Source organism: Balaenoptera ricei, chromosome 4 (genome assembly GCF_028023285.1).
Source record: "Balaenoptera ricei isolate mBalRic1 chromosome 4, mBalRic1.hap2, whole genome shotgun sequence".
Lineage (NCBI taxonomy): Eukaryota > Metazoa > Chordata > Mammalia > Artiodactyla > Balaenopteridae > Balaenoptera > Balaenoptera ricei.
Window position 1 is genome coordinate 20,471,681 of NC_082642.1, and position 26,463 is coordinate 20,498,143.

General features: G+C 37.5%; 1 protein-coding gene across 3 annotated transcripts in view; it reads right to left on the reverse strand.

The window, feature by feature from the left end:
• The window catches only part of NCK1 (NCK adaptor protein 1), an 84,490-nt gene that overhangs the window by 46,914 nt on the left and 11,113 nt on the right, over nucleotides 1-26,463 (reverse strand). The window contains exon 2 of one of the 3 annotated variants that reach the window (XM_059920264.1): nucleotides 1,304-1,356. The exons of the other annotated variants lie outside the window; for them this stretch is intronic. The gene's annotated coding sequence lies outside the window, so the exon portion shown is untranslated. The remainder of the gene's footprint in view (nucleotides 1-1,303; nucleotides 1,357-26,463) is intronic. 3 annotated transcript variants of the gene reach the window in all.

Genomic DNA, 26,463 nt, shown 5'->3' on the forward strand with positions numbered 1-26,463 from the left:
ACTCATAAAAGTGTTAACAAAAAATCAAGGTGAAAAAAAATTAATTACATGGGACTGAGTGAACTGATGAGGATGATGATAATTTTTGTGACTTTCTGTTCGAATTAAAAAAAAAAAATCCCACAAGGACTCAGAGGCAAAGAATATACAAATCAATTTTCACTGCAAAGTAAAGGAGCTGTTACAGTGGAGGATTACTGGACTGAATGTCAATATTATGACATAGTATGAGTGTGTTTCGTGTTTGGTAATTGCAATCATTGTTGCTTTTGTTGTGGTCATCCATTTACAATACTTGGTGTCACTCTATTTATCTCTTGTAAAAATAAAATACAGTGTGTGTTAAAAAAAAAAAAAAGAAAAGACAGTGAGTAAAACTTACCTCTTCATACTATCTTCTTGGGAAAAAATAAAAATAAAAATGAGAAAGCACTATGTTCAGAACAGAACACTAAGGTTGTGGCCAAGGACCCCTTGATAAAGAGATTAGTATGGGTGTGAACATCAGACTTAATCAGCCACCCCAGCAGGAAACAGCCAGTCAGAACTGGAAGGAGACAGGAAGGAAGGAATGAAGATTGTCAGCCTTCTTAGGTTTTACAGGATGGGACCACAAAGCTATTCAGTTGGGAACATGGGACATTCTTCAAGACAAGAGAAGAAGCACCCCAAAGGCTATTCTGAAATCATGAAGGCTGCCTCCCCAGTGTCCAAAGAGGAGGCTATCACCTGGGTTTCAACAGGCCAAACAAAGACTCCCAGCCCAAAGCCATGGGGGTCAGGCCAGTAGAGCCACTACTATGTGAGATTCCACACACTAAATTATTGTTTAATAATAAATAATTTATTATTAATTAATAAATTATTTAATTAAATATTAAAATATTTAATATTTTTAAGTGGACAAAATATTTGAACAGATACTTCACCAAAGAAGATATATGGATGTCATATAAGCATATGGAAAGATCTTCAATATCCTTAGTCATTACAGAAATGCAAATTAAAACCACAAAATGTTATCACTACACAGCTATTAAATGGATTAAAAAGAGAAGGGAGGTGAAGAAAGGAAGGAAGAACAGAAGGAAGGAAAGAAAGAAAGGGGAGGGAGGGGGCAAAGAAAGCAAGAGCGAGTGAGTGAAATAGGAAGAGAGAAAGAAGGAAACACACAAACAAACTGACACTATTAGGTGTGAATGAGGCTGCAGAGCAGCTGGAATCCATACACTACTTGTTGGAATGCAAAACAGTACAGCCACTATGGAAAACAGTCTGGCAGCTTCTTATAAACATAACTTACCATGCAACCCGGCAATCTCACTGAGCCAGATTCAAAAGGCTACATATGACATTCTGGAAAAGGCAAAATTATAGGGAAAGAGAATAGATCAGTGGTTTTCACAGGTTAATGGTGGGAAGAGAGTCTGACTACAAAGCAAGAGGAAATTTTTTTTTTGAGAGCAAGATGAAGGAACTGTTCTGTACTTATATTGTGGTAGTGATTACATAACTCCAAGAATGTGTCAAATCCCATTTATACTCCAAAAAGTGTGAATCCTGTTGCATGTAAACCAAAATAACTATATAGCAGAAAACATTCATTGTTCAGCCTTAAATGGAACAATTTTTACTCATATATGGTTTTGTATCATCACCCAATATACAGTCACTGAGTTTTTGCCTATCTTCCATATGTTGACATCTTTATATCATTGTGTTTTATGCAGTATCTGGAAACACCAGAGTAGAAATGAAAACTGAACATCCCAGTCTAATGAAAACAGTTTGGGTCTTATAAACTCCCTAAAAGGTCTACTATAGGAACCTTCAGAGAATTACTAATCTAAATATGGGAATAACATCAGACCAAACAGCTAAAAACATGTTCTTCCCAACCTACTTTTACAAATTCATTTGGTGTATCTATATATTAATGACACTAAGTCACTTTATCAATCATCTTATCAAATCATTTTACCATATTGTGTATGATACGTAAACAATGAGGAAGGGCACTGTTTACTAGGTAAATATATAGACCATGATAAATATGACCATTTTGGGGAAGCCAGTTGTTATATTCTGAGGAAAAAGTAAAGAACCAGCTAGTGATAGAAAATAATTCTAAAGGGTAATCTCCCATGCTAATACAAATGCAATTTTAGAATCTGCTGTACTTTAACACATAACTTGACAACTTCCTGTTTCTGATAAAAATCAGCAGAGTGACAATACCCAAGTGATGAGCTCCGGAAGTTTGGCTGGGCTACAGCTCTCTCAGTAAACAATGAAGGGGTGAAAATCCCCAAATAACTAATTTCAATATGCTGTAATGCAAAAAGACAAGGCAATTCATAAGATTATTTTATTCTATTCAATGTTTTAAAACCTACTATCTCATCAAGTAATTTTAATTGCTAGACACTCTTACTAATAAAACAACATGAATAAGAATCCTACCATGAGGAAAACAAAAAATTACAGGCTAGTCTAAAATAAAGACTACTTACCTGTTTCTTTTAAAAGGACAGGTCAAATAAAATGCCATCTTATCCTATCCATTTTTGAAAATATCACTTTGAAAACATCCCCAATATGAGAAAGCACAAGATGACAAGAGCTAAAGTCCCGTGCATATCAAAATTCATTCACTTATTCATTCAACAAACGTTTATAGAGTAGTTATTACAGAGTAGGAGGACACTGAGCTAAAGCCTGAGAGTAAAGAAAGGCATATCAAGCAAAAATCCTGCTCTCAGAAAATAGACTATAACTCTATCTCTTCAACAACTTGTTTAATTAATGCCTTTTATATACAAGGCATTATTCCCTATATGATTATTTTGTCAGGTATCACAAAATTTTACTTATTACTCTCTGAATTACAATAAGCTGTACCAAGATCACAATAGGAATGTATTGCCGGGGCTTCCCTGGTGGCGCAGTGGTTGAGAATCTGCCTGCCAATGCAGGGGACACGGGTTCAAGCTCTGGCCTGGGAAGATCCCACATGCCGCAGAGCAATTGGGCCCGTGAGCCACAATTACTGAGCTTGCGCTTCTGGAGCCTGCGCGTCTGGAGCCTGTGCTCCGCAACAAGAGAGGCCGCGATAATGAGAGGCCCGCGCACCACGATGAAGAGTGGCCCCCACTTGCCGCAACTAGAGAAAGCCCTCGCACAGAAACGAAGACCTAACACAGCCAAAAATAAATAAATAAATAAATAAATAAATACCCCCCCAAAAAAAAGAATGTATTGCCATTTTATAATCTGAAAAATACTGCATTTAATATAAATCAAAGAAGTCATTACATGTTACTGCTAAAGTAAAAGCAATATGATAATCTTGCTAAGATTGCTAAATTATGAGCAATTATGGTATAAACCACCATCTATAACAAAAGTGTAACATAACGAAGAATTTAATGTCATAATTAATACAACAAATGTAAACACATTAACTGATCTAATCCTTATTGTGCTTCACAACTAAACATAAATGGGTAAAAAACTGACTGTAATCATATTTTTATATGTATTTTTTAACTTGTGGTAAAATACATGTTTTGGGTTGAACTCTCACCCTTCCTCCAAATTCAGATGCTGAAGTCCTAACCTCTAGTACCTCAGAATGTAACTACATTTGGAGATAGGGTCTTTAACAAAGTAATTAAGGTAAAATGAGGTTATTAGGGTGGGCTCTAATCCAGTATGATTAGTGTCATTTTAAGAGCTGATTAGTACACAAACACACTCAGTGGGAAAACTATATGAAGACAGTGGGAGAAGACAACCATCAACCAAGCCAGAAACCAACCCTGCTGACAACTGATCTCAGATCAGACTCTACCTCCGGAATTTTGAGACAATAAATTTCTGTTGTTTAAGTCACCTAGTTTGTGATACTTTGTATTGGCAGCCCTAGCAAACTAATACAATACACATAAAATTTATCATCTGAACCATTTTTAAAACTACAGTTCCACGGCATTAAGTATTCACAGTGTTATGCAATCATTACCACCATCCATCTTCAGAACAATTTTCATCTTGCAAAACTGAAACTCTATACCCATTAAATGATGACTCTCCTATATACAGCCAAACTACCAATTAAGTATGAGAGAAGAATAAAATAATTTTCAGACATGCATTCTCAAAATATTTAATTCCAATGTACCCTTATTCAGGAAACAACTGGAAAACATGCTACAGCAAAACAAAGGAATAAAGCAAGAAAAAAGACGACACTGGACCTAGGAAACAGGGGGACCAATGAAGAAAGGCAAAGAGACTTCCAGAATGCCAACAAAAGCAAATTAAGCTCTGAAACAGGTCTAGAATAAATAGTCCAAATTGGAGTAGAATTACAGGAAAAAGAGGAAAAAAAACTGATAGATTATCTGACAGGTATGACTATGTGAAAAATTATCCAAGTATGAATTTTACAGAACTGTTGTAGGGTGTGGGAAGGTTTAGCTATAAATTCAAAGAAAACAAAGAAAATTTTAAATGAGAATCTTACAAATTTCTTACAAATTTCAAGAAAAAAATATGAAGTTACACAAGAAAGGAAATTTAAACATAGGAGGTGGGTCAGCTGTAAGCAATACATACATGGTTTATGTGGTCATGATAATGAAAACACTGAATCTGATTATATTTTATCAAGACAATGGGGCCAAGAAAGATAGGTTAAGAAAATGAATATCCTCATTTATCTTAACAGAAAATCAGTAGATGTCTAAATTTAATGAGTAAGAGATAATACAGGCATTAAATAGTTTTTACTTATCAAACTAATATATGAACATGGTTTAAAACGTTATATAGTGCTAAGACACCTATAACAAAAGTAACAGTTGTTTGCTCTCCTGCTCCTTTTTCCTCCCCCCTTGCCTCAAGAGGTAATCACTTTCAACTTTTTTAGCTGTTTCTTCTTGCTTCATCTGGTATCATTAGAAACAGCTACTAAAGTTGAAAGAGATTACTTCTTGAGTAAAAGGGGCGGGAAAAGTAAGGGGAGAGCAAAGGACTGCTATTTTTATTACAGGTCTCTTAGCACTACTTGACATTTTAAACTATGTTCATATACTTTTTTTTTTAAATTTATTTTTGGCTGCATTGGGTCTCCGTTGCTGTGCACGGGCTTTCTCTAGTTGCGGCGAGCGGGGGCTACTCTTCACTGCAGTGCATGGGCTTCTCATTGTGGTGGCTTCTCGTCGCGGAGCACCGGCTCTAAGCGTGCGGGCATCAGTAGTTGTGGCTCCTGGGCTCAGTAGTTGTGGCTCGCGGACTCTAGAGCACAGGCTCAGTAGTTGTGGCGCACGGGCTTAGTTGCTCCGTGGAACGTGGGATCTTCCCGGACCAGGGCTCGAACCCGTGTCCCCTGCATTGGCAGGCAGATTCTTAACCACTGTGCCACCAAGGAAGCCCTCATATACTATTTTGATGATTAAAAAATTTAGAAAGCCTCACTGATCCCTTAAAAATCGAAAATTAAGTCAATCAAAATATTGAATAGCTAACTTTTAAGCTGTACCAGCATCCATTCTCTCTTCTTTTTGTGATAGTATCTCAACTTCTTTCTGAGAAACTACCCTCTCCATCCCCACCCCCCCCCACCCCCCAATTCTATTTCACCATTTTTTAGGTGGAGTTCCATCAACTGTGATATAGTATCTGCAATTCTTGCACGGCCAATCAGAATATTAAATTCCCTTAATTCTTGTGACCAGTTGGGGAATGGGCCTAAAACTCAAGTTGTTCATTCAGAAAGACTCCTGGGATATCTATGGGGGTTACTGGGATGACACCCTTTTCCCAACAGACTTAAACCTGAGAACATGTACCCTCAGAGTAAACATCACCATGTAGAACCTGGCAATGAAGCTGAGAGGCAAATAAAGATTAGATTTCATTTTTTGAGCCCCTAATCATTCCTCAATCTAGAACCTATCTCTGAATTTTTCATGTCAGAGATAGCAAAAAATTACCTTTCTGTTAAAAATAAACTAATAGGGCCAACATGTGTGTACGATGATAATAGGGAACCGAACTGACTGAAAAAAAGAGTATCAAATTTAAAAGAGAAAAGAACAGTCTAAGAAAGAAGACTTCAGATGGAAGAGAAATGAACAAAAACAAGAATATAAAAAGCTAGATGGGGATTAAGGAAACTCTAATACCAGCAAGTACAGATACTTCCAAACTTAATAACTCTGTGTGTGTGTGCATGTACATGTATGTACACTTTGGAAAGGGTTTAATAAGCTAACACTGAACACTATGTGGGTCTTATAAACAACCAAATCACTGATTTTACCAAGTTTTCCCTTGTAAACGTTTACCAGGTTTTTTTTGAGGTCCTTCTATGTTCCAGGCACAGTGTGAGTGAACCAGCTTACAAAGCTAAAGCTGTCCTGGAAGAGCTTACAGGTTAGTGGGAAAAGTTCTATTTCTTGTTAATATTATTTTACCTGTAATGCTGACTTATTTTAAACATATTTTGCTCCCAATTAACATCACAAACTATGCCAGTTGCATCTGTAAATTAGGTCCAGTGTGTTGCTGTTTATACATTTAGCTACCTCTGACTGGACCAATAAAACTACTTGTCTTTTCACTTTATAAACTCTTAGCTGCCAGAACACACCTATTTTAAAATATAATATAAAAACATATGGTCTCACAATTACTGAGCCTGCGTGTCTGGAGCCTGTGCTCCGCAAGAAGAGAGGCCGCGATAGTGAGAGGCCCACGCACCGCGATGAAGAGTGGCTTGCCGCAACTGGAGAAAGCCCTCGCACAGAAACGAAGACCCAACACAGCCATAAATAAATAAAAATTAAAAAATAAATAAATAAATTTTAAAAACAAGAACAAAAAATATAATGGTCCTAAGAAGGCAAGCTTGGTATCAGGTTAAAAAAGGACAGATCCAGAGGAGCAGCATAACAAGTTTATACTCACTAGTTCTAAGACAGAGGTTGTACATTCTGGTTTCATTCTCCTCACACAGGGTAATGCCAAAAAGGAAACTACTAATAGTTGGAGAAGAGCTTTTCTACTCCATGTGTCATCCATCCTGGAGTTTCTGGGAAATACAAATTATCTTCCTAAGACATGGAAGGAGGGATTTTATTCAGCCTAGACTGCCTCTAACCCCTAAGTGCTGGGGAAAAGGACCCTCATAAAGAAACATGTCCTTTTCCTAAGGAGAATGGAACTAAACTAGGTGATTCCACTCTCAAAAACAAAACAGCTGTCAGAAACTAGAGACCAGTTTTACTGGACTATGACAGTAGAACACCTGGGTTATCTCATGTCTTTATTACTGTTATCTCTACATTGCCTCCATATTTGGGTATGTGGACTGTTAAGGTAGAGGAAATGAGAGGACTGTCTAGATTCTCTAACTTTTCAGCCAAGCTTGAGAGAACCCCCAGGTGGTTGTGTAGGTGAACACAGCTTTAAAAGCACAAAGGAGGGACTTCCCTGGTGGCACAGTGGTTAAGAATCCACCTGTCAATGCATGGGACACGGGCGCAGCAGCAAAGACCCAATGCAGCCAAACATAAATAAATAAATAAAATTTTTTAAAAAAAAGGCACAAAGGAAAATCTACATTCTCTGAAATCTGATTCAAGGGAAAAAGGAGAATAGGAACCAGTCCAGGCCTGAAGACAATACACCCTACATTGTTCTCACATAAAGTGAAGCAATGCTCCACAGGTGTTTGCAAACTGTTAGAGAGCACACAGAGGGCTAGGTCTTACAGGATAATGCTCTTCTACCATCACCTCATCTAGCTTCCTCAGGCTATCCCTAATCTGTAGGGCTAGGAGGTATCTTTTACCCTATTTGACATTTAAACCATGTTCACATATTACGCTGATAAATAAGGATCTTGTAAGTGCAGGATCTGCACCTAAGAGTGAGTACCTCCTTCAATTCTGTACCCTAGGCAACTTAGATGCTTGTCTCACCCTAGTCCCAGCCCTGCTTCATTGCCCCTGTGAATAAAATATGCTTATGATACATTCAATTTCCTTTTAAACCACATCCTTGGGTTCTAGACACTGCTCTGTCATTTGCTATGACTCAGAGAATGTCACATCAACCTCCCTGAAACTCCATTTTCTTATAAGGTAACTGAATAAGATAATATCGAAAAATCTTTTTTTTGAGCACCAAAACTATGATCTAAGTTTCCCCTTAAATTTTCTGGGCTAAAGAAGACCAGATTTGTATTGTGTTTTTTTGTTTATTTTTTATAAATTTATTTATTTTATTTATTTATTTTTTGGCTGCTTTGGGTCTTCGTTGCTGCGTGCAGGCTTTCTCTAGTTGCGGCGAGCAGGGCTATTCTTCGTTGCAGTGCGCGGGCTTCTCGTTGCAGTGGCTTCTCTTGTTGCGGAGCACGGGCTCTAGGCACACGGGCTTCAGTAGTTGTAGCATGCGGGCTCAGTAGTTGTGGCTCAAGGGCTCTAGAGCTCAGACTCAGTAGTTGTGGCACATGGGCTTAGTTGCTCCGCGGCATGTGGGATCTTCCTGGACCAGGGCTCGAACCCATGTCCCCTGCACTGGCAGGCAGATTCCTAACCACTGAGCCACCAGGGAAGTCCCTGTATTGTGTTTTTAAATTTTTTCATTATATTAACTGCTCACTATTCCACTCCTTACTCTTTAGTACACTCTAATTACTGTACACCCTAAAAGTGTCACTCCAAGTTGTACACGTTTCCAAAAGAGTACACACAGCCCAGGGGACAGCGGAACTAACATTTCCCCATGATGCAGAGTATAAATAAGGTTTAGGTTGCATCATCACTTTTACAAACCATATTTTCCTGACATACACCAAACTTGTGGTCACCTGAAATCCCAGACTTATTTAACATGCAATTAATCATAACATTTGAGCATCTTTCACATTAACTGCTGCACTTAATTCTACTTCTCCCTCATGCCCTCCATGTGTAATTTTTATTCAAACATAGATTCAGGACTTTACTCAGAAATCACCTCACAGCTATCAGAATGGCTATTATCAAAAAGACAACAAATAAGTATTGGTGAGGATGTGGAGAAAAGGGAACTTTCATGTACTGTTGGGAGAAATGTAAATTGGTGCAGCCACTATGAAAAACAGTATGGAGGTTCCTCAAAAACCTACAAATAGAACTACTATATGACACAGCATTTCGACTTCTGGGTATTTATCTGAAGAAAATCAAAACACTAATTCAAAAAGACATATGCACCCCTATGTTCACTGTAGCATTATTTATTTACAAGTGCCAAGATATGGAAGCAAACTAAGTGACCACCCACAGGTGAATGGATAAAGAAGATATGGTATATATAAATGTACACACACACACACACACACACACACACAGGAATACTACTCAGCCATATAAAAGACAAAATCTTGCACTTGCAACAACGTGGATGGACCTAGAGGGTACTATGCTAAGTGAAATAAGTCAGACAGAGAAAAAGAAATACTGTATGATTTCACTTATATGTGGAATCTAAAAAACAAATGAACAAACATAACTAAACAGAAACAGAGTCATAGATACAGAGAGCAAACAGGTGGTTGCCAGAGGGGAGGGGTGGGGGGAAGAGAAGTAGGTGAGGGAGATTAAGAGGTACAAACTCTCAGTGACAAAATAAATGAGTCACAGGTATGACATATGCAGTGTGGGGTATATGTCAATAATTATGTAATATCTTTGTATGGTGACAGATGACCAGACTTATCATGATCATTTTGAAATGTATAGAAATATGAATCACTATGCTATATACCAGGAACATAGTGTTATAGGTCAATTATACTTCAAAAACAAACAACAAACAAACTCAGAAAAAAAAGATCACATTTGTAGCTACCAGAGGGGTCAGGGGAGGGAGAATTGGATAAAGGTAGTCAAAAGGTACAAACTTCCAGTTATAAGATAAATAAGTACTAGGGTTGTAATGTACAACATGATAAATATTATTAACACTGCTGTATGTTATATATGAATGTAGTTAAGAGAGTAAATCTAAGAGTTCTCATCACAAGGAAAAAAATTTTTTTTCTATTTCTTTAATGTTGTATCCATATGAGATGATGGATGTTCACTAAACCTACTGTGCTAATCATTTCATGATGTATGTAAGTCAGATCATTATGCTGTATACCTTAAATTTATACAGTGCTGTATGTCATTATATCTCAATAAAACTGAGGGAACAGTTTAGGATGGTAAATTTTGTATTATATGTATTTTGCCACAATTTTAAAAATCAGGGGGAAAAGTTATATACATTTAAACTTTCTAGGTCTAATGTTTCCCTTTTTATCATTTTCTGTTTAATTATTAAATTCTAAACAACCTAGTCTCCACACTAAAACCAGAGTAATCTGAGCTTGTAACTCCCCTACTCAAAATCCCTCAATGGTTCCTACTAGCCCTCAGGATAAAAACACCTTCATACAGTCATATCTTTCCATATTCTCCACCTATGCTCTACCCATACATAAACATCCATGTTCTGCTCCCTAAATTTGGCATCCTTTAAGGATGTTTACCTCTGTATTGCTCCTTCTTTGGAACCTAAATTCAAGAGTCATTTCTCTTATCATCAGATAAGGCTGACTTAGGTGCCTCTCCACTGTGCTCTTATACCACCTTTTATTTATTTTATTAAGGCGCTCAGTGTCCTGTCACTGAAACAGGCTGCTTAAATAATGTCTCCCTACACAGCAAGTTCTTAGATGAACTAGACAAAGTCTCATTTCATTTTGTATCCTTGGCACCTTAATACATGCATGTACTAATTAAATTTACAGAATCAACATCATAACTTTCAGCTCCCTTCACATGGTGTTCCAGTCCTCAATATAGCATGCCCTTCCTCATTCAGCAAACTCCTGAATATCCTTTATGATCTCATTCATGTTTGTTATTTTTTTTCATGTTTGTTTTCTTTGCATCACTTCCCCAGACATCTCTGAGCACAGTTAGTCAATCCCTTCTCTACGCATCTACCTCTTTGTACAGTTCTTATAATTTCCATATATCCATATGGCAGAATCCATTAGTTGTCTACTCCCTTATTTGTTCCCTTCTTCCTAAGTAACAGAACTCCCCAACTGGGCTCACCACATGCCAACCACAATAAAAAATTATATTTTAAGCCTCCTTTGGAGTTAGATGTGACCATGTAAGTCTTATTCTCAAGTAGTAGTCAGTTGCAGCTTGCCTCCTATAACAAGTAAGGCAACCCACCCCTACATCTGGTTTTACCCAGTGTCCTTAACTCTGGTCTCCAGTATCACGTGTGACTCTGTCAGCCTCTATGATCTTACAAGACATGAATTAAGGATCACCTCAACTATTTCCATATCTAAACCTGGCAAAGCCAAGCCTTCAACCCCACTTTGCAAGCTGTACTTCTAGTCCACTACTTCCAGATAAATTTATCTCATTTTTTAACAAGGCTTTTTTTTTAAATTCTATTTTATCTATCATTGCTTTTATACAGCAGGCATATATTACCCATTCTAATATTTTTTAAAATTAGTTTAAAAATTTGTTAATTCAACTAATTATTAAAATTATATGGGTCCCTGAAGATATTGGTGAAGAAAGGTTAATATGACAAAACCAAAAGACTGTATAGGATATATATGTACTTATTTTGCTATTAAAAAGGAACACATGCTTTTTTTCCCCCTGAAAATCATACCTATCATCTCATCAACTATTTTCTTTTTTCTTTTCTTTTCCCTTCCTTCCTTTTCTTCCTCCCTCCCTCCCCCTCCCTCCCTCTCTCTCTCCCCCTCCCTCCCTTCCTTCCTTTCTTTCATATTTTTGCAGTGTAAAAGTTTCCAAATCTACTTTCAGAATACCATCACTACTACTAAGATAGAAACAATATTTATCACTGTATCACCAGTTCCTAGCATATCAGGCACACAAGGATCTAGTGACTGAGGCTGATGTCACATAAGGATATGTTACCTGTGGCGATGAGGTCAATAGGTAAGATTCTACAGTCCCACTTTGTTAACAAACTGAGTTACGGGCAGTACTCAATTATCAATTCATCAAAAGACAGAAAGAGAAGCAAAAAAAAAAAAGTGGTAACCAAAACAAGTAAAAATAAGTCTATTTATAAACTAGATGTAAATGAGTTTAGTTCATTTATAAGAGATTATAATAAGAGGTTATCAGATTTGATATAAAAATAAAATACAAAATCAACTAAAGCTCCTTATAGGAGAGAAAAGCTGAAAATAAATGAAAAAATATTTTGGCGAACACCAACACAAAAAAAGATGATGTAGCAATCAATATCAGACAAAACAATATTATGGCAACATTAATAGGTATGGAGAGGTATTTCAAGTACACATGGAACGTTTTAAAAAACTAATCATGGAGTCACAAAGAAAGACAAAAAAATTTCAAAGAACTTATATCCAAGACCACCTTCTCTGACCACAATATAATGTTGAAATCATCAATAAAACATCTTTTAAATGTTTAGAAACTTAAAAATGGACTCCTAGGCAAAAAATTTTAAAGAAAATCATAATAGAAATGATAAAATAAGAACCAAGCAACAATAAAAGTATTATACTATCAAAATGTGGATCTCAGCTTATAGCTTTAATGCATTTTTAACAAAAATATAGATGAAATATGCTTAACTAATATTTTTTCAATCAAAAACTGAAAAAAGATGAGAGTAAACATAAAGAAAGCATACATTTAGTAATCATGTTTTTTAATTTTCTATATTTTGTAATGCTCTGATATGGCAGGGCCTTTCAGACCCAGGGAAGGACTGTCCCTCCCAGGATTACCTAATCCCTAGAGATAGCAAACAGTAAGCCCAAGAGCACATCTTTGATGTACAACCAATGAATCCAGAGCCCATATCCCCCCAACCATCTCCATCAAAAAAAACTCTCACATACCAAGCCAATAGTCTCCCTGCCCTAAATCATGCCAGGGCCACTACTAGAAACAACTAAAGACCACCCCTATCACCCAGAGCTATAAATTATTCAAACTAGCCAACCCCAGACTTGCTCAAGCTTGCCTACCCTGACTCATCCTTCTCACAGAAACCACAATAAAGGCTCCATACTTTCCCCTTGACTCCTTTTGCCTCCTTGGTGTAGCGTGGCTTCTGCTTCTAAGGAACTGTGAGTAAAAACGTCTTCTTTCATGACAGTCATTTCCATGTCTGTGTGTCTTACTCTACCTGATTAAATCAAATCCTGTGTGCATTTCAAGACATTAAAGGAAATAAAGAGAAATTAAGAAAATGGAAAATCAGAAAAAAATATCCCAGAGAAGGGAAGAGTTTCTCAAACTTAATCAAAAAGCATAATATATAAAGGAAAATAAATAAATAAATATGGAAAAGATTGACAAGTGAGTACATTAAAGCCTCTGCTTTCCTTAAAATCAGTTGTGAGATAGAATTCACATACAAACTTCACTGATTTTAAGTGCAGAGTTTAATAAGTCTTGACAAATGTATAAAATAGTGAAACCCGCACCACAATCAAGATCTAAAACATTTTCATCACCACTTTCTGGTTCCCTTGTGCCCCTTTACAGTCAATCCTCTCCCCTTTAGCAACTACTAATGTGCTGTCACTATAGTTCACCTTTTCTTAAATTCCTCATAAATGAATCATACAGTTGATTACATAAAACTTAGAAGTTCTGTTCATCAGATTCCCTATTATAAAAAAAATCATTAACATACTTCTAGAAAATGTTATAAAAAAGCCTTACTAAAAAAGACGAAATTCTAGCAAGATTAGGATCACCGCAGAATGCAAACAGCAACTTATCAGACCTAGAGCTAAAGAGGTGGCATAATGGGGTTGGGACCCTTGCATTCTGGGAGGGAGCAGAACTGACACACACTCTAGAAATGGAATTGCCTTCCCTGCCCAAAGTGTTCCTCACATTTACAGTACAATACCTCTGCCCAGCACCACCATCCAATGGTTTCAAAATGTTTGCTTTACCAAAATAAGACCCATCTTAACCTCACCTCAAACCAAAGGACCCATCTAATGGGGAAGGAGAAATAATAATAAGCATCTGACCATGGCATACACTGGTCCTACCACATATCACATCACCAGGAAACTGCCAAACTAACAAAATAATGGAATGGCATATTAAAGGCTCAACTGAACAGTTGCCCTGCTGGTCTTCCAGGATGACCCAACAACTATGGTGTTATAACCCTATTATCTAGAATGCACGAGTCCAGAAACCAAGAAGTAAAAGCTGGACTAACTAACCCTTTTCATCATCAATCCCAGTAACTCACTTGTGGAATATGGATTTCCCATACCCACAATTTAAAAGCTCTCCTGTATTAGAGGTCCTGAGGGTAATGCTTCTACCAGAAGATACAATAAGGGTTCTACTAAAAGCTACAACCATGGAAGATAATGGAAGAAAGGGTTCCAGAGGAGGAAGGCATCAAGCACCTCCTTGATGCAGGATGTGTTCTTTGCTGGAATGTTCTTCCCCACTTCTTTATCTGCTTAATTTCAACTCATCCATCCAGTCTCTAAGTAAGTGGAATTCCCTCAGAGAAATCTTTCCCAATCCCTGAATGCTAGGCCTAGACTAGTCTCTCTCTCCTTTTACATTTCTCATGGTCCTGAAAGTTTCCTACATAATGGTTATCACAAATGTGTTGGTTGAAATATAACTAATGCAAACGTAACTGTACTAACTGAAATGTAATTAAATGAATGGGCACTAAAAAATGCTACAACCACTACCTGGGCACTTTGGCTTCCTCATGCTGATAGACCAGCAGACAAAGAAAGAAAGAAATATACTAGGAATGATTACTGACTCTCATTATCATTAGGAGTTGTTGTACACAGTGTAGGTAGGAAGCAGTCTGCCTCAGACTCAGGTTGTTTTACAAGCTTGGTACTAATAAAGGAAACAGGAAATTGCAGCAACCATGGCCCAAAAAGGGCAATACAACTAAGGGCTCAAGTCCCTCCGGTTTGGAAGTCTACAGGTCACAAGCAATCTAGAGTAGCTGAACTGCCGGCCCAGCATAAGGGAAATCTAGAATGGGTGGTGAAAGAGGAAAATGATGAATATTAATCCCTGCTTCAAGACCAGTTGCAGCAGCAGGTAGCACCAGCTTGCACCAACAACCCTTTTTAAATTTCTGTTGAGGCTGCAGTGACTCGGTGAAGGATTAGAATCAATGCAGGGTCCAAACAGATCAGAGCAGAGCAAGAGGTACATTTGTGGTAACTTGTTACACAGCAAAAACCTAAAACAGCTAGAATCAAAGGAGAGGCTGGCAACAAGACACAGATTCTATCAGAAAAATCTTCATCTTCATGCAGTCCAACTCTCCTTTGATTCTAGCTGTATTAGTTTCCTAATGCTATGTAACAAACTGCCATGAATTTAGTGACTTAAAACAATACAAATTTGTTATCTTAAAGTTCTGGAGATAAGTTCAAAACAGGTTATACAGAGCTAAAATCAAAGCCTGCATTCCTTCAGGAGGCTCTAGGGGGAAATCCAGTCCAGCTTTTAGAGGCTGCCCACATTCCCTGGCTCCTAGCCAGGTCATCATGACCTCTGCTTCCACTGTCACATTTCTTTCCTTCTTTTCTTAAATGAAACAGAGCCAATTTTATTAAAATTCTCCAAAATTTATACGCAACATATTGTTTCTAAAATGTTTCACCTTTATATAATAGTTTTATTATTTCACCTTTCTTTTATATTTTATAGTTTTTCCATTTTTTCTCTTTCTAAAACTGACGCTCCTGCCTTCCTCTTATAAGGCTCCTTGTGATTACACTGGGCGCCCCCAGATAATCCAGAAAAAAATCAACCTATCTCCAGAGTTCCTTCTGCTATGCAAGGTAACATATTCACAGGTTTAGAAGATTAGGATGTATATATCTTTAGGAGACCATTATTCTGCCTACCACACTAGTCATAAGCCAAGGTTAATAGTTACAGGTAGATTCTGACTTACTTCCCCCACAGTATTCACTGTGATTCATTTTCTTTCTGCCCTAAGCCTTCTTTAAAGCCATGAAGTGAGACACCACTTGGCAGGCTCTTGTGTGCAGCCCTAAAATGGGGGAGGGAAGAAGAAAGAATTTATCCTGCACTGAGGCAACCGTCAACTGATGGAGAACAAGAACAGATGGTACAGTTTACTCCTGTCCATCCCTGAACAGACAAACTGAGAAGCATCTAGATCCTCAAAAGTTCCCACTGGGATTGAGCCCTGATTGCCACAGCACTGAATAACTCAATAACACACTCTTGTATTGGCTTTTCTTCTTTTATTTCATTCACGCTGGCCCCTTGCTCTTGTTCTCTAGGATCATCTGCCAAATAAATTACCTGCACGCAACTCCTTGCTTTTAGATTGTTCTTTAGGGGAAAGGATGAGGAGGAGACCTGGTTAAGACAGTCAGGTAAAGAGTTTTAGACACAGAAAAAGGAAACATGATTTAATAAAATGAAAGCTATGCACATAGGAGGTTGTCTAGTGTTGACACTATCACTGTATAACTTTGAGTCAAATCTCTTAACTTCTCTGTTTTAGCAACTGTAAATGAATGGTTTGACTTCCATGATTCTCTATAGTTCCTTTCAGCTCTAAACTTTTATGATACAACAAACAGCGTTATGGATTGCTGAAAGGGGACAGCAGAAAGGCAGAGTTGTGAGATTATCACCAAAGAGGTCAGCCAAGGAAATTGTTGAAATCAGCCAGTCAGAAGGTAATATAGTGTGGAGAAATTAGAACCAAAAAGCCATGGAGAAATCAGAACCCTCATACACTGCTGGTGGAAATGTAAAATGGTATAGTCACTTTGGAAAATAGTTTGGCAGTTCCTCAAAAGGCCAAACATAGTTACCATATAACCCAGGAATTCCATTCCTAGTTATACATCCAAAAGAAATATACATATTCACATAAAAATTTATAAAGTGAAGTTGAACCCTTACCTTACACCATATACTGAAAGAACTCAAAATGGATCAAAGACATAAACGGAAGAAGTACAACCATAAAATCCTTAGAAGAAAACACGGCAAAAGCTTCACAACATTAGACTTGGCAATAATTTCTTAGATCTAACACCAAAAGTACAGGCAACAAAAGAAAAAATAGATAAACTGGACTTCATCAAAATTAAACTCTTTTGTGCGTCAAAGGATACTATCACAGAATGGGAGATATTATTTGCAAGTCACATATCTGATAAAGAATTGATACCCAAAATATATAAAGAACTCTTACAACTCAACAACAACAAAAAACCAACCCAATTAAAAAATGGGCAAAGAATTTGAATAGACATTTCTGCAAAGAAGATATACAAATGCCCAACAAGCACAAGATGCTCAACATCACTAATCATTAGGAAAATGCAAATCAAAACCATAATGAAATACCACCTCACACTCATTAAGATGGCTAATCCTATCAAAAAACAGAAAATAACAAGTATTGGTGAAGACATGGATAAATTAGAACCCTTGTGTATTACTGGTAGGAATGTGAAACGGTACAGCCACTGTGGAAAAGTTTGGGGTTCCTCAAAAATTAAAAATATAATCAAGCAATTCAACTTCTGGGTATATACCCAAAAGAAATGAAAGCAGAGTCTTGAATAGATATTTGCACACCCATATTCACTGCAGCATTATTCACAATAACCAAAAAGCAGAAGCAACCAGTGTCCATCAACAGATGAATGGGTAAATAAAATGATATATACAATCAATGGACTATTACCAGCCTTGAAAAGGACGTGCTACAATGTGAAGACATTATGCTATGTGAAATAAGCCAATCACAACAGGAAAAATATTGTATGATTCTACTTAAATAAGGTTCCTCGAGAGGTCAACTACATAGAGACTGAAAGTATGGTGGTTACCAGGGGCAGAGGAGATGGGAGAATGAGAATTTAGTATTTAATTGATACAGAGTTTCAGCTGAGGAAGATGAAAAAGTTCTGGAAACAGGTGGTGGTGATGGTTGCACAACAATGTGAATACACTTAAAGCCACAGAACTATACACTTAAAAACAGTTAAAATGGTACATTGTTATGTATATTTTACCACAATAAAAAAATTTATACATGAATGTTCGTAACAGTATTAATCATAATAGTCAAAAGGGAGAAACAACCCAAATGTCCACCAACTGATGAAAGGATAAATTTGGTATGTCCATACAACGGAATATTATTCAGCAATAATAATACAGTACTAATGAGTTATAAAGTACTAATACATGCAATAATAAGGTACTAATACATGCTATAACATGGATGAACCTGAAAAACATTATGCTAAGTGCAAGAAGCCAGCCACAAAGGACCACATATTATATGATTCCATTTATATGAAATGCCCAGAATGAACAAATCTAGAGACAGGAAGTAGATTAATGGTTGTCTAGAAGGACTAGGGGTAGGGGAGGTCAGAGGGTGACAACAGGAGTGGGGTTTCTTTTGAGGAGTGGTGTAAATGTTCTATGTGGTGATGGTTGCAAAACTCTGCAAGTACTAAAAGCTACTGAATTGTCTACTTTATTTCAAGGTATTGTTTAATTTCCTCTTTGATTTCATTGTTGACCCACTGGTTTTTTAGTAGCATGTTGTTAAGTCTCCGTGTAATCCTTGTTTTCTCGTTTCTCTTTCTGTGGTTGATTTCAGAATTGTATACTTTAAATGGGTGAACTGTATGTATGTGAATTATATCTCAATAAAAGTTTTTTTTTTTTTAAAGCCAACAGGACCCAGTGACTGAATGAAACTGTAAATGAAGCAAAGGGATGAATAAAAGATTAACTACAAGAGAACAGAAACATCACAGTTTGAATTCTTGCTCTGACATTTACTGTGTGTGTGACCTTGAGCAAGTTACTTAACCTCTCTGTGCTTTGGTAACATCTACTTACAGGGTTGTTGTGAAGATTAAACAAAGTCATACATAAAACACTTAGTACAGTGCATTCTACATAATCCTCTTTCCCTGCCCTATCCTCCCACCTAATGCTAAAAATTCCACGACCAATTGTAAGAAAGTATAAATTTAATGATAGTTATATCTGAATTTTAAGAAATTATGTCCGTTCCAGGTAGCAAATAACCTTAAAGCCACCAATTATATGCTACTGGCAAAGCAATTTTCAACGGCTAATTCACTGTAAGTTGAAACCCCAAGGCAAACGGAAAGATAAACTTTAAAAGCTCTATTCACCAATTATCTCTCAGCTTCTTTTTCCCTTCCCCTCCTTCATTTTTAAATACTTCTTTCCTTGCCTACCAGCCTTTTTGCCTTACGCTTTATTCCAAACTACTACTCTTACTTATAGACCGCTATTGATCATGAAAAGGCAACAATAAGTTACTTTTTTCCATAATAATACATGTTAAGATGGGAAGAAAAAAAAAAAAAAGACTGGTCATGCAAGCTATGGAACAACCAAACTCTGCCCAGCTAACCTGCCAAAGTTCCCTAAACAAAAAGATAATGAAAAGGAATGCAGGAAAGCTCCCACTTCCCCTTGTGTAAATGGCTCTCTTATTTGATTATCTGGAGACAGAATCCTGTGGCAGCTGCAAAAAGGAACTCGAATTTCTCCACACTACCTATGACCAAGTTCCACTAACAAAAGTCAAATGCTCTAAGAAGTTAGTACAATTTGACATATAAAACTATATTTCCATTTTAAATATACCTTCATTTCATTTCAGTGTTAAATAAGAATTTAATCTCAACCCATTTTAAAGGACAATGCCTTTCAAAGGATCACCTGCATTATAAATGCTTCCGGAATTAGATTCAGTAAAAGGATGTGGTTAAGAAGCATAAACAGATGAACCGCCATTGTACTGCTATGATTCTGTATATTTTCAGATCAGAAAATTCCTACTAAAAACTCTTCAAAATAAATTCGTAAATGTTATCTCTATATAGGCTTTTAGTACAATTCTAACTTACTGGAACATTTAAAAAGAATATATCTCTAAAGAAAAGATGCTACAGCAAGCCCAGAAGCCTTTTTTTCCTCTACAAACTCCTTAATGCCTTCTTGATGCTTAACGGTATTGTCTTCTTGTATTGTATTTCACTTCAAAACGTTTAATGGACACGTACTAAAAAGAGCAACTACACTAACTGCTTTTAGTATAGTATGTTAATAATCCTCACAGTGACCTTATGAAGCAGATATTAATATCACCATTTTATAACCTTCAGGAAAGATGACATTTCAGAAGCTTCAAATGCGTATCACAAAGAATAGCCACACTAGCAGCAGTCAAGCTAAACTTTCTTCTTTCTGAAACTTCCTGGTTTCCTTAACCCTGTATTAAATTGGTTCTCCTCCCTCTCTACCTACTCCTGGTTTCCATATCTGGCTTCCCTTTTTTTTCCCCTTGCTCTTATCAATATATACCCTCTCTCTCAGTAGATAATCCATTTTTATGGCTTCATCTTATCACCTGGGCCAAATGATTCCCAAATCTGTAATTTCAATTGTGTGCTCTAATCCAAGCTACTGTTCCCCAACATTTCTACATGAAAGTCTTGCTATCACCACAAACTCAACACACATCAATCCCAACTCATCATTATCTCCAAAACACCAACTCTTCTATCCTCTTTACTCATCTGTTAATTACAAATCACTATCATCCCCTTCACCCAGACTCCCCACTTTAGTCACACAGCAATTTGTGTTGGTTTTTCCTTTGATTCCTGTTCATCCTTTTCTGTTCCATTGACACTGCCGCCACTAAAACCCAAGCCCTCAGCAATTCACCTAAATTACCATTAGAAGTCTTGGTTATAATTCACTCCAGTCTCTCCACTTCAGTCTGTTCTGTGTAACAGTCATTCATTCATACAACACATTTACTGAATGACTAGAGCGTGCTAAGCATTGGCTGGGTGCTGCATGGATACAACAGTGAGAAAAACATCTCTTTCTAGCAGAGGACACAAGTAAAGCAAACAAAATTTTTTTTCAAATAAAATAGTTATACATTGTGATAAATGCTGTGATAGATGTAAACACAGTGCTATCATAAAGGACAAAGAATAGGAGAGCTATTTTTGTTCGGGATTTTAGTTAGAGATGGATTTTAAGCTGATATTGAAGATGAAAAGAAGGGAGTCATCTAAATATTTAGAGTGCTCCAAGCAAAGGAAACTACAAAACACATAGTTTCCAGGAGGAAAAAATGTTTGGCATGTTATGGGAAATGACCTAGTCTAATGTAACTTGAGAATAATAAGGGGGAAATGGTACAAAATAAGGTTGGAACAGACATAGGCTAATTTTATTTATGGGTAATAAGAAGTCATTAAAGGGTTTTAAGCAAGGGAGTTCTAATCTAATACACACTGTGACAGAGACTGCTAGTGCTCATTACTATCTGTGTTCTCTCTTTCATTAGCACACTGCTATACTGCATTTCCCAGCCGCCTCTGTAGTTAGATAGAGTCATGGGACTCAGTGCTGACCAATGGAATGTGGGTGAAAATGATATACGCCACTTTTTAGTGGGCCCTAAAATCTTCCTCCATACTTGCTTCCCTTTTCAAGACAGCCTCAAAAGTCATATTGTGATGATAGTGATAATTTTAAAAGATAGAGTAGCCTGTGCCCCTGAATTACTGCGTGGAGCAGAGGTATCCCCACTCCTACTCCATCACACATATACACTAGACTGACATGAAAAAGTAATTTAAACTTCCACTGTGTTAAGCCACTAAGATTTGTGCTTATTAAAGCTGTTAGCATATCACGATTAATACAGAAATCTTAACCTTTGACTACCATGTAAAGAATTAGTTAAAAAGAAAAAAAACCAGTAGAAATACAAAGACTAGTTAAGACTCAACAACAATAACAACAAAAGTTTTAAATACAGGACTTCAATAGACATTTCCTTAAAGATATACAAATGACCAAAAAGCATATGAAAGGATAGCTACTATCAAGAAAGGAGGGAAGGAAGGAAGGGAGGGAGGGAAGGAAGGAAGGGAGGGAGGGAAGGAGGGAAGGAAGGAAGGAGAGAGGGATGGAGGGAGGGATGGTAGTTCCTCAAAAGAAAGTATTGCAGTTCCTCAAAAAATTAAATAGAGAATTACCATATGGTCCAGAAATTTCTGAAAAGAGACTTGAACAGATATTTGTACATTCATGTTCACAGCAGCATTATTCATAATAGCTGAAAGTGGAAGCAACCTAAATATCCATCAGTAGATGAATGGATAAACAAAATGCGGTACATATAGTCTATGGAATATTACCACCCTTAAAAAGGAAGGAAATTTTGCACATGTGACAACATGGATGAACCTTGAAGACATTATGCTAAGTGAAATAAAGCAGTCATAAAAAGACAAATGCCAATGATTCCACTTAAATGAGATAACTAGAGCAAACAAACTCATAGAAACAGAAAGTAGAATGGTGGTTGCCAGGGGTTGGGGGAATGGGGAGTTGTTTAATGAATGCAAAGTTTCGTTTTTGCAAGATGAAAAAGTTCTGGAGATTGGTTGCACAACAATGTGAATATACTTAACAATACTGAACTATATACACTTAAAAACAGTTAGAACCGTAAATTTCACGTTATGTGTATTTTACCACAATTTTTTAGAAGAGCAGTTAATACAAATGTGAATCATTACACTGTATACATGAAACTAATAAAACGTCAATTATATCTCAAATAAATAACGACAGGAGTCCAAGTAAAAAGATGATGGTAGCTTGGTAGCCTGGACTTGAGCGGTATGGTGACTATGTAGACAGAGAACAGAAGAATTCAAGATGTATTTGGAGTTCGAAGAGACAAGATGGATTAGAAGTGTGGGAAGTAAGGGAATCAGGTATGACACCTGGGTTTTAGCTACTAGGTGAGTGGCAATACCACTGAATGAAATGAGAAAGATTGAAGAATGAACTAATGGAGGCGGCAGGGAAAGGGTACAGTTTAAGAGTAAGGGAATCAAGAATTTGTTTTGATTGTTTTAAGTTCAAAATACCTATGGGATATATATACAAGTGGCAAAATCAAGGAAACAGCTTGATGTATTTGCCATATTGTATTTTCCAAAGATGGCTGAGACAATATCTTCAATGCTTCTCTTACTATGTAATTTAGACACCACCTCTTAATGGGGAGGACAATTTCCCTCCCCTTGAATATTGGCAGGCTTATTACTATGCAGAAGTAAAGCTATGCAACTTCCAAGGCTGTCATAAAAGGTGTTACAGCTTCTACTGGATACCCTCAAGATGCTTGTTCTTGGAGCCTAGCCATCATGCTATGATGAACCCCAAGCAGCCTACGTAGAGATCTACATGGAGAGGAACCAAGGCCCCTTACCCAGGGGTCCCCAACCCCTGGGCCAGGGACCAGTACCGGTCCACAGCCTGTTAGGAACCGGGCCACACAGCAGGAGGTGAGTGGCGAGCAAGCAAAGTTTCATCTGCTGCTCCCCGTCACTCGTATTACCGCCTGAACCATCCCCGCCACCCCCACCCCGGTCCATGGAAAAACTGTCTTACACGAAACCAGTCCTTGGTGCCAAAAAGGCTGGGGACTGCTGCCCTAGCCCACAGCCAGCCAAGGAGCTCACAGTCAACTGTTAACAACAATTTGTCAGCATTATGAGCAAGCAACCCTAGATGATACCACATAGAAGAGAGACAAGGCATCTCCACCCAAGTCCTGCCTAAATGTAGATCTATGAGCAGAAGAAAAATGATTATTGTTTTAAACCACTCAGTTTTGGAGTGGTTTTTACACAGTAGTAGATAATGGATACAATATATGACTCTGGAGCTCAGAGCAGAGGTCTTGCCTGAGCAAGAGAGGTCAGCCACATATCAATACTATTTAAAATCATAGGCTTAAACGAGATCACCTAAGGGAGAGTACAAGAGAGAAGTAATTCCAGAATGAAGCTCTAAACTCCAATATAAAAAGCTAAGAAAACAAAAGACATCACTAATTCAACTTCAAACTCTTTGCCAATTGCCTAATTAAGAGATACAGACATCAGGTATTTTATTAGTTTCACTGTCATAAAACTACCAGGGCCTTCTCACCTGTTCAAATCCAGACTTACTGCTCTTTCATCTGATAATCAGTTAGCATTAAGGGAATTCTCTTTATAACCTTAGGAATCCCCTTTGTCCCTCTAGAATATGATTTCCTGTCTCCTATATTGCTCACCTTCCTCTTTCACTGAAGTTTACTCCTTCCTTTTGGTGGGTGGAGCAAATCACACAATAGCTTTCTGAGAAGGAAGTGAGGAAGAGAAATTTTTGGAGACCTTGCACGTCTTAAAATGCCTACATTCTATACTTGTACTTAATAATTTGGCTGGGTAAAGAAATCTAGCTTGGAAATCATTTTCCCTCAGAATTTAAGGGCCTTGCTCACTGTCTTCTGGCTTGTGAGGTTGCAGTTGAGAATACTCAATCTCTGCAGTTGAGGGACCCATTTCTTCCCCTCCAGAAGCTTATAGATCTTTCTCCCCCTCCGGAAGCTTAGAGTCCCATGTATTCCAAAATTTCACAATGAAATACCTCAGTGTCTGTGTGTACTGGTTATTAAGCTATCGTCCTAGACTTCAAACCTACTCTTCTCTACTCTGCTTTGTAATGCTGAGGGGCTGGAACCCTGCAAATCGCAGTTCTTTGCTAGCTGGCTTCCTGTTAAGACTCTGCCTAAAAGGGACACTAGAAAGACACCGGAAGATTGAAGGAGGGAACAGGGAGATACTCCTTCAACTCAGTATCAACTGTCAACCTTCACTCTGGAAACAGCAATGGTTCCAGTATCAGCAATTGGTTCCAGTTAGCAACTTTTTGCTTTTGTGTTTTTCCTGCCATTCCCAGACCAGCCTTATCAAGTCTCCTAAAATACTTATACTTCCTGAGCAGGCAGCAACTCCTCAGAAGTTTGAGTTCCAGTTCCTCAGGGCCACTCTTCAACTCTTCAAGTTTCTAAATTCCAATAATTCCAATCTCTTCTCTTTGTTTTCCCAACCCTAGGGGCTAGTAATTACTTCCTACAGTTAATTATCTTTGTGATACCTGAAAGTTCCCTTATTGCCTTTTCAGTTCTCCAATTACCTAGTCTATTATAGTTTCTGAGGGCTGCTATAACAAAGTAACACAAACTGGGTTGGCTTAGAACAGAAATCCATCTCACAGTTCTAGAGGCCACAAGTCTGAAATCAAAGTATTGGCCATGCTCTGTCTGAAGGTATTAGTTAGGATCTGCTCCAGGCCTCTCTCCTAGCTTCTGGTAGTCTCAGGCATTCGTGGCTTGTAGATGGCCATCTTCCCTCTGTGCATGCCTGTGTCCAAACTTATGTCTAAATTTCCCCACTGTTTTTAAAGAACACCAGTCATATTGGCTTAAGGGACACTCTAATGACCTTACTTTAACTTGATTACCTCTGAAAAGACTCTATTTCCAAACAAGGTCACATTCTGAGGTACCGCAGGTTAGGGCTTCAACGTATCTTTTTGCGGGGACACAACTCAACCCATAACATCTGGCTAAACAATTCTTTATATTACACAATTCTGTTATAAGTAGTATGGTCTCCATTTTCCTGACTAGACCCTAATTCAAAGTACATTTATCTGTTTTCATCCATTTTCCTTGAGAACCCAGAAGGCTTCTCAATATGCAAAATGATATTCCTCAACTTTGGGTATTTTTCTTGAATATTTCACTGTTATTTCTTTTCCACTCTTTTCTCTGTTCTCTCTTACCAGCACTTCTGTTGCTTGGAAGTTGATCTCCTGGACTGACCTTTGAATTACATATATTTTTTTACCTGTTTTCCATCTTTTCCTCTACTTTATGCAAGGTCTCCTCTACTTTAACTTCCATTCTTTTAGAGTATTTTCTTCTTACTATTACCCTCTAATTTTCAAGAGCTCTTTTTTTAGTTCTTATTGCTCCAAATTCTTTTTTTCTATTTGTTTTGGTCTCTTGTATTAAAAGCTTTCCTCATGAACCTGGTGATCCTTGATTGTCTCGTTCATATTTAAAACTAGGGCCCTAAAAACTGATTGTGAATAACTTCAGAGTTTTTCTCCTTGGTTCTACTAAGAGAATCATCCTCTAAGTTCCTACTTGACTGTCAGGATTCTGGGACCCCAAGAGGAGAAGGGACCTCAATAAGGGTTCTAACATTGAGCACATTCACTTAATCCAGGTGTTTACTGTAGGATACCTGGTCTTCAATTACATTAGTATCTACCCCTCACTCAGAGACACTGTATCTTATCCACTGCAGAGGATAAATCTTCAGTCTTCTGCTGCCACAGTAAAGAGGGCAGTCAC